Below are 10,387 nucleotides of genomic sequence, written 5' to 3'. Positions count from 1 at the left end.
GAAATGATGCCTTTCTGACATCGGTGTTTTTGTCCCTACTCACTCTTAGTCCCTGCTCTGTACTCCCATTTACCAATTTCCCAGGGCTCTTTTTATAGCAGAAAACCTTAAAGAATGGTTAATTGAAGTTCTTTTGTCAGATTTGTTGAAGACCAGATGGTTGTAGATATGTGGTTTTATTATTCTGTTGCATTGGTCTATGTGCCTGTTTTTGTACCAGGACGATGCTGTTTTGGTTATTGTAGCCTTGTAATATAGTTTGAAGTCCGGTAGCCTGAGGCCTCCAGCTTTGTTCTTTTTGCTTAGGATTGCCTTGGCTATGTGAGCTCTTTTTTGATAGCGTGGAGTCAACCCAAATGCCCATGAATGATGGACTGGCTAAAGAAAATGTGGTACATGTACACCATGGAATATTATGCAGTCATAAGAAGAAATGAGATCATGTCTTTGGTGAGGACATGGATGGAGCTGGAAGTCATTATGCTCAGCAAACTAATGCACAAACAGAAAGCCAAACACTGCATGTTCTCACTTACAAGTGGGAGCTGAACAGTGAGAACACATGGACACAGGGAGGGGAACAACACACACTGGGGCTTGTCAGGGAAGGGGAGGGGGAGGGAGAACATCAGGAAAAATAGCTAATGCATGCTGGGCTTAATACCTAGGTAATGGGTGACAGGTGCAGCAAACCACCATGGCACATGTTTACCTATGTAGCAAACATGCACATCCTTCACATGTACCCCTGAACATAAAATTTAAAAAGTTCTGAAAACAAAAAGGAAATGAAAGAAGGAATCCTAGAATATAGGGAAGAAATATAAAACAGAAAAATAGATACACAGAGGGGTAGATATAATATTCTCATGAGTATTTTCTAAGTGATTCATTTTAGAGTTTAACGTCAATAGAAGCAAATTCACTGTTTAATGGAAGACTCCAGTTTTTGGTGGCAAGGTAATTATTGAATTGAGCTCATGCTGAAATTTACAAAGGGGAACTTTGTGTGTGCCATGAGGCATGAGAATAATTACAAGAAGGGAAATGGAACCTCCAAGATAATCTAAAGCTCAGTACTAAGGCCAGATAAGAATAGTATGAGAAAGGATATTCTTACTCGTGAGCATAGATTCAAAATTTCACCTCGATTAAAAACATTCCTTACACACAAAAGTATAGAAGATTAGTAACTCAAGAACAGCCATCGATATGATAAAGATAATCCGTTTGTGATAAAACTGGCTTATTCTAGGAATCCAAAGATGTTTCTGGAAGATCCAAAAATGTAAGTTATCATACTAACAGATTAAAAGAGAAAAATATCTTATGTTCATCCCATTAGATGCAGAAAATAAAATTGATAAAATCGAACACCCATTTATAATGAAAACGTAACACAGTAGAAATAACAGTTTTCTCAACCCAGTAAAATTCTTCAGCAGTCATTAGCCTTACCGATAATAAGGTACTTAGAGTGTTCTACTTAAAATCAACATAAAGATAAATGTGCTTTTTCACAGTTTATTAAAGTCCAAACTGGCCTAGTAATGCAAGAAAAGTAAATAATAGGAAAAGGAAAGAAACAGAAAGAAGGAAAATTTATTATAGTATCAATATTTACCTAGAAAGAATAAAATAATTGACAAATTATTAGGAATTAGAAGAATTCAATACCATGGCTAGATTTAAGTTTAATATTCAAAAATCAATTGCATTTCTATTCTTTGGCAACAAACAGAAAACATATTTTTTAAAAATATGCCTTATATGTTAGGAAGAAAAATGCATAGGATCTGAATGAATCTAACAAAATGCATATAGTATTTGTATGGAAATTTATTTTAAAAATTCTAAGACATAAATAGAGAAAACCCATTTATGTGTATGAAGGTTCATGTAATGCAGTTCTCCCCAGTTGATGTTCAGATTCAAAGAAATTTCAGCAAGATTGTCTTGCAGGTCACTTTTCACTAAATGATGCTGGAATAGTCTATCTATATGAGAAAAACCATATGTTATACACAAATATCAGTTCCAGGCCTAGCCATTTTGAATGTCCCTAAGCTGGATGTCTTTTTGACATGTCTTTATAACTTTATAATGCTCCAGGCTTTTCTTGATTTTCCTTGTGCTAGCCTTGGAATCAGCCATTTTTCCAAGGAGCCCTGGTTCCTTTTAGGGGAGAATGGTATTTGGAAACCAAGACCTGAGTGGTATGTACACTCGTTACTACCAGTGTGTCCTTGTTTCTAGGCCCTTTCACTGCATGTATGTGCACACGTGTGTGTATGAAATCATGATTTCATAACTATAGCTCCAATCCCAGCCCAATGCTATAGAAAGGCAGACTAGTTAGGTACCTCAGAACTCACAGAAAAACACCACAGGCTGCCATCTCCTGAAACTCCATCCAGTGGGAGAAGATACTCAGAAAGAGGGTCCAGGGAAATGCTCTCCATCCTGTGGGTCTGGTATCTACTATTCCCTCCAGGGAGGCTGTCCATGCAGGTAGCAGCAGCAGGGATCTAACAGGTGCCCTGCTAGGACTAGGCAGCCCAGGAAAGAGCCCTCTGCCCTCTGCTGACCCCCTACCCCACAATCCTGGTGTCTCTCACCCTCCACCTCATGGCAACAGGACTTGGGAAGTACATTCTTCCTGCATCGGCAGCATGATTTGGGGCGGAGACAGAGTACCAGGGCACCAGATGAATCAAGATGACCAGAATAGCACTAGCACTGCAAAGGCTCTGAAAAGTAAACTGTCATTGTAACTATAGCACACAGAAGTAGGCCAGGACTTGCATGATAAACCTAAAAACAAAGTGACTGTCTGCTGAAATAGAAATTTAAAATAGGATCCACAGTCTCTAACATCATATAAAAAAATGTACTGCACACAAGAGAAAAACCATTCATCTTGGCAAGAATGAAGAAAATACAACTTGAATGAGAAAAGACAATCAACAGATGTCAACACTGAGATGAATAGGATGTGGGGATTATCTGACAAGAGTTTTAAAGCAGTCATCATAAAAACACTTCAATGAGCAGTTTTAAATACTCTGGAAACAAATGAAAAAGGCTATAAAATCTCACCAAAGAATTGTTTTTGTGTTTTTTAAAGAAGAATTTGGTGATTATAGAACTGAAAAATACAATAACTGACATTAAAATTTAGTAAATGGACTTGGTAGCAGAGTGAATATTACAGAGGAAGCAGTCAGTGTTCTTGAAGATAGAACAATAGAAATCTCCCAATCTAAATTGAGAGAGAAATCACAAGAGAAAGGACAGAGCCTCCAGGACCTATGGTATAGTAACAAAAGATCTAATATTTGTATCATCAAAATTTCAGAAGGAATGGAAAAAGAGAGTGGGGCTGAATAGTATTTTAAGAAGTAATTGCTAAAAATTCCCCAAATTTGGTGAAAGACACACCTGCAGAGTGAAGACACTGAGTGATTCCCAAGTAAGACAAACCCAGATAAATCCATGCCAAGATACATTATAAGTTAACTTTTAAAACTAAAAGAAAAAAATCTTGAAAACAGTTACGGAGAAATGACACATCACCTACAGGGCAAAACTGACTTGAATTGTAGCAGACTTGTCATGTGAAACTAAGGAGGCCAGAAGGTTGTGGCAGAGCATTTGTCAAGATGAATTACATATCCAGTGGATGTTTCCTTTAGGAATGAAGGGGAAATAGACATTCTCCAATCAAGGAAAATTAAGATAATTTGTGGCTAGCAGAAAACCTTAAAGAATGGTTAATTGAAGTTCTTTTGTCAGATTTGTTGAAGACCAGATGGTTGTAGATATGTGGTTTTATTATTCTGTTGCATTGGTCTATGTGCCTGTTTTTGTACCAGGACGATGCTGTTTTGGTTATTGTAGCCTTGTAATATAGTTTGAAGTCCGGTAGCCTGAGGCCTCCAGCTTTGTTCTTTTTGCTTAGGATTGCCTTGGCTATGTGAGCTCTTTTTTGATAGCGTGGAGTCAACCCAAATGCCCATGAATGATGGACTGGCTAAAGAAAATGTGGTACATGTACACCATGGAATATTATGCAGTCATAAGAAGAAATGAGATCATGTCTTTGGTGAGGACATGGATGGAGCTGGAAGTCATTATGCTCAGCAAACTAATGCACAAACAGAAAGCCAAACACTGCATGTTCTCACTTACAAGTGGGAGCTGAACAGTGAGAACACATGGACACAGGGAGGGGAACAACACACACTGGGGCTTGTCAGGGAAGGGGAGGGGGAGGGAGAACATCAGGAAAAATAGCTAATGCATGCTGGGCTTAATACCTAGGTAATGGGTGACAGGTGCAGCAAACCACCATGGCACATGTTTACCTATGTAGCAAACATGCACATCCTTCACATGTACCCCTGAACATAAAATTTAAAAAGTTCTGAAAACAAAAAGGAAATGAAAGAAGGAATCCTAGAATATAGGGAAGAAATATAAAACAGAAAAATAGATACACAGAGGGGTAGATATAATATTCTCATGAGTATTTCCTCTCGTGTACTTTTTTCGCTTTATTTTATTCTTTATTTAGATTTTTAAGTCAAGGATTTAATTCATTTATTTTCACTCTTTCACTTTTATGGATAAAGCTTTTGAGGCCATGAATTTGCTTCTTATCCTTGCTTTAAATGTCTTCCTTAGTTTCCATATGGAAATGGTATTTGCCTGCCATGCTGCTGCCATCATTCTATTTTTCACCTTTCTGAATCTGTTTTTGTCTTCCCTGTGTAGCATAAGTTGAGTCTGTGTTTGCTTTGTGAGATAATGTGAAAACTTTTGTTTTAAGTTTTATGTGTATTTGACTATATTTGCTTTGTTTCTGTATATGATTCTCTTTTAAACTTTTTGTATTTAGGAACTTAGTTTTGTATTTTGTATTTGCTATTATTTCCTCAATTATTGCATATTTGAAACTTTTTTTAATAACTTCTATACTTGAATGACAGATTGGCTAGATATAAAATACTTGGTTCTCTCTTTTTAAAGTTTCTTAAAAATGCGTCTACACCACTGCTTTGGTTTGTATGTTTCTTTTAACAAGTCTGATGCTAGTCAAATTCTTCTGTCCCTTATAAATTATGTGACTTCTGTGCCTGGAGGAATTTTTCTTCATTTTTCATAGTTCTACTGAAAGATGTCTTGAGTTAGTTTACCATACCAGATTAATTTTTTCCAGTACCCCCTGGATCCTTTCCAAAGAAGACCCGATTCATGTCTTCTTTTATTTCTGGAAAGTTTTCTTGGATTATAATTTAAACACTAGTTTTGATTCATTGCTGTGGGTTTTTTTTCAGGCGCTCCAGTTGTAAGTATGTGCCTTTCTTCCATTTCTGCCACTTTGATACTTCTCACTTCTTTCTCTGGTATCATTTTCATTCTTCATCATTGTTTTAGTGCCTTTACTTCAATTCCTTCATTAACTTATTTGAATTTTTTTTCTTTTAATCATCTTGTGATTTCGTTCTTATTTTTTGATAATGTTCTCATTTTTTTCCATTCCCTTTCTATGTCTAATAAACTCTTTATTTCGTTCTGATTTTTTCCCCATTTCTGTTCTTGGTTTTTGAATTTCTTGCTTAAATTGCTTTTTTAATATTTCTGAATGCTCATTTGAGGATATTTAATTCAACTTTTAATTCTGCATAATTTTCTTCTGCTTTGTGAGATTTTATCGTTCAGTGGTGTGGATTTCATTAGCTGAAATATTTGACTTTCATGTTTGTTATCTTCTTAAAGAAGCTTTGGATATTTATATAGGCATTTTTTCGTCTATTATTTTGTGTTTTCTAGTCCAAGTGCAAACCTCTTCTGAGAATGTAGCATAGTGTGATTTTTTTCAACGAATAACTTTTTTCTTTTTTTGTGCGTGATGGCAGTAGCGATGGATAGTCTTTTGGTTTGGCTTCTCATTTTTCCTGCTGGATACTTTTTCCTTCTTGCACTCTCCTTTTTATTCTCCTTTTTTTCCAGAAATGATGCCTTTCTGACATCGGTGTTTTTGTCCCTACTCACTCTTAGTCCCTGCTCTGTACTCCCATTTACCAATTTCCCAGGGCTCTTTTTACACATAGGGTGGACTTTTCTCTTTCTTGGGTTATTTTAGTTCCAACTTTGACCCCTGTCTTTCCTTTTCTTCTTTATCCTTTTGTGGGTCTCGCCTTATTCTCTGCAAAGGCTTAGGTCAGGGACTTGAGGTATAACTCTATATATTCGTTGCTTCCTTTTTGATTCATAGGTGATTTGAAGTTTGTGCTGTTACCTTTTTTCTATATATGTGGTTGTATTGTTCTACTTGTTGGTTGATATATGCAGAGATTTTAATTTAGGCTGCTGTAACTTTCCCCAGGCTAACCAGAAGTACACAATTGTTCCCTTTTTAATCAAGGCTAGTCAAAAAATGAACAACAACAACAACAAAATAGAAGCCTCATTGCCAGTTCTAGTTCATATTCCTCTTTCTTAAAGGAAAGCTTAAATTTTCACATTTCAAACTGTTATTTCTTGAAGATGGGCTCGTGTATTTCCACAGGAGTGGTAGAAGAACTTTTAAGGTAGTGTTTTGAAAAATGGATTTTCAGCTGAGAAATAATATTTGGAAACAAACACATAAACACTCCTTAACAGAAATCAAAAAGAAGTAAGCTGTTAAAACTTCCTTTAGATTAGGATATGTATGAGCAGCCACTTTTCTGACACACCCAGGGTTTTCTCTTTGTTCAAATCCCCCCTCCCTCTGTCTCTGTATGGGGAGCTGTTTTCTTCTTCCTTCTTTCTTTCTTTTCTATTAACCTTTTCACTCCTTAAGACAAAACAACAACAACAACAAAAGATTTAGGAGATGTAGAATTCTAGTGTTGCTATATATTTTATACCAGTGTCGTCAGTTTTAATTCTTTGCTTTTAAACAAGATTTTCTAAAGGAAATTTTTTTTTAAACCTCACCATTTATATCTCACATAATTAAAATTTTTCTATGTCATTTATAGATATAATTGAATACTTTAACTGGGTGATTTGTAGTTTTAAATACTGGACTTCTATTTTATTTTCTAGCTAATTCAAGGTAGTGCCTGGTGGTTTGGAACAATCATTTTGAAATTTCTGACATCTAAAATCTTGGGTGTTTCAGACCACGTAAGTACGTTTTAGTTAAAACATAAAAGTTTTTATAAATATGTAGCTGAATGAAAACTTTGAAGCCATCTATTCTTATCTCTTCATTTTACAGAGGTTAAGTGCCTTCTTTAAGGTCTCTAGACAAGTTATTGGCAGAGTCAATCATAAAGTCTTGCAGGTCAGTGATCATTGCAACCCACTAAAAAGAAAGAATATTCGTGAATGCTGACTTAGCCTTTTAGGAAAAAATCCTTTTTTTTTTTTTTTAACTAACTTTAAACAAGTTTGTTAAGTAGTTATTTGTTTATATTTCAGTTAAAATGCAAATAATTAGTTGTTTACATCATAAGTTATCCATTTATTGCAGATGTTAACATATATATGGGAGGCCGTCCTCAGCTTTGAAAATATAGAATTCTTAAAATCTCAGTATTGTTTTATTTATTTATAACTATGGACTAAAATCAATGTATGATGTTTTAAGGCCTTCCTTGTTATATAAAAAGAAAATGTTAAAAAATTTTGATCTTTTTATTTTCTAGGAAATACATGAAGAGCATTTATCTCTCATGTGGTATTTCTATTTGTTAATGTCTTAAAGAGTAGCCCTCTTCAAGGCCTAAGTCCCTGCTTAACTAACTGGTTTAGGGACTAGAAAACAATGCATGAATCTACTTTTTATTTCTAGCGCTTTCTGTTTAGAAATAAGCATACATGAGTATATCATACAATAATCAATTTTGAAATTTACCTCATTTAATACTATCCAATTAGGGCCCTGTTTGATGCTGAAATTATGTACTTTGGCAAGGGGTTATAGTATTACTTCTCTAAAAGGTCAAATGCTATCTCTATGCAATATAACATGCAACATGTTTATATTAAATACAATTTCTAAGTGTAAGCATTTATTTGCCATTTATTGCTGGCTTTGCATGGTGGTTTATTAGTTTATTTGTTGCTGCTGTTCTCTGGTGTGTCTGACACATTTCCTCATTCTCCTTTCCTTTTTATTGTTTTTAACTTTATTATGTATGTCTTATGATAAACTTTATTTAGACCTTTTAAGTTATTTATTTATCTCTTAAGTTTGTTCATGATTATGTTTCTTGCCTTACTTCACATTGACCCCCAACTCTTTACAAATCTTTTTTTTTTGAAACACAGTCTCACTCTGTCACCCAGGCTGGAGTGCAGTGGCCAATCTTGGGTCACTGCAGCCTCCAACTCCTGGGTTCAAGCAATTCTTGTGCCTCAGCTTACGGAGTAGCTGAGATTATAGGCAGGCGCCACCACACCCGGCTAATTTTTGTATTATTAGTAGAGATGGGGTTCCAGCATGTTGGCCAGCCTGGTGTCAAACTCCTGACCTCAAGTAATCCACCTGCCTTGGCCTCCCAAAGTGATGGGATTACAGGTGTGAACCACCATGTCTGCCCTACAAATCTTAAAAAAAAAAAAACAAAAAAAAACACACACGCTTCCTTGGTAGTCCTGAGTGACTTCCTTTATGTGACAGTTATGAGGAAGACCTGAAATTATAGTGGTTTGGTTACATTACTGTTAGTCACCAGGCCTACTCTAAATTAGAAAAATAAAGTGCAACTCTAGATTATCCTTGAGTACTGGTAGATTAGGAAAAATAATTGAATGAAAACCGCTTATAGTCATCAAACTTATTATAAGATAATTTCCATCCTTATAAAATAATTTGAATTAAGAGTTTACTTGCCAAATATTTTCTTTTTCTGGCCTTCTGAGGATGCTGCGGAAGAATAATTGTCTCACCAAGAGCAGGTTGTAAATAATCAGTAGAAAAATAGAAGTTCTGCATTGGATTTGGTTGTTGGTATTTATTTTTAGTCTTGGAGATCAAATAGCTAAGTCAAAAATCAAAGTGGTATGTATAATTGTTGTAATTCTTATGAGGATCAGATCTCATATTCAGTGGTTTGAATATATGTCTGTAAAACATCAAGAAGTACCAAATATTGTAATCAGTCTGTGAGGCTTTGTGAAAGTGACAATGCACAGAAAGCTTATGATCTACAATGTATGTTGAAAGAGGTTAAGTAAAATAGTTTTTCATCATAAGTTGTCTTATTATAAAATGTACTACATGGTGGTTTCTTCTCAGCAGATATTGATTTTAACTCACTCTTTATCATCTTCTCTTTATTTTTTTCTGACTTCTTTCTACTTTTCATTTTTCATGATATTTCTCTTTATTTTCAGTTATCTTGAGAAGTCAGCACATATGTATATTTGGTTCACTGTAGTTTTTTATTTTCTTAGGGAGATGTCTAAATACATTGGATTTATCTGCTCTATAAACTTTGTTTTTCTTACATCAATAAAGTATTACTGGCTATAGGCTATAGTCATTTGTGTAATTTTAATTGATTTTACTTTATTTTCTCCCAGATTCGCCGGAGTGATCTTATAGCAGCCAGAATATTAAGGTATACAGATTTTGATACTTTAATATACACCTGTGCTCCCGAATTTGACGTCATGGAAAAAGCGGTATGAATGTTTCTTTTCTCCTTCTCTACTAATAGGAGTTTTTGCTCTAGTTTTTTTTTAATCTGAAAGTCAAAACTTTTACTTAGAAACAGTCAACTTATTTTATATTTTTTTACTGTAACTGCTAATCCACCTTCCTCACTTGTTTTTTTGTCTGTAAAATTAAAAAAAATAACAGCCTCATATCTTATAGAGTTATTGATGATGGGTAAATGAGATAATCTGAGAAGAGTGTTTAACATACTATATGACCCATAATAATTACTATTATTTTCAATTACTTTCAGTAATCTAGGCCACTTGGAAATATGGGACCATTCAGGAAAAAAGTCTCAATTCTTGTTTCTGTTTTTAAGAAATTCAGTTTCATTACAGTTAATACCCCAAATATTACAACATTTTTAACAAGGTGTTACCAAGAAAGGTATGCTACTGATGAGTTTTAATGAACATATAAAAATTCATTTTAAATTATGCAAATGCAAGGTATTATTCTTTTTAAAAAGTTCACGCAATAAAGCTTTAAAATATAGGGTGGGCGTGGTGGTTCATCCCTGTAATCCCAGCACATTTGGAGACGGAGGCAGGTGGATCACGTGAGGTCAGGAGTTTGAGACCAGCCTGACCAACTAGTGGTAACCCCATCTCTACTAAAAATACAAAAATTAGCCAGGCATGTTGGTGCATGCCTGTAGTCCCA

General features: G+C 34.9%; 1 pseudogene; it reads left to right on the top strand.

Moving 5' to 3' along the window:
* LOC105533750 overlaps positions 1-10,387 on the top strand; it is a 136,287-nt pseudogene that overhangs the window by 90,666 nt on the left and 35,234 nt on the right.

Source organism: Mandrillus leucophaeus, unplaced genomic scaffold (assembly GCF_000951045.1).
Source record: "Mandrillus leucophaeus isolate KB7577 unplaced genomic scaffold, Mleu.le_1.0 Scaffold128, whole genome shotgun sequence".
In the NCBI taxonomy this organism is placed as follows: domain Eukaryota; kingdom Metazoa; phylum Chordata; class Mammalia; order Primates; family Cercopithecidae; genus Mandrillus; species Mandrillus leucophaeus.
Note: the sequence above shows the minus strand (reverse complement) of the source record. Positions and strands in the feature narration are given on the sequence as shown.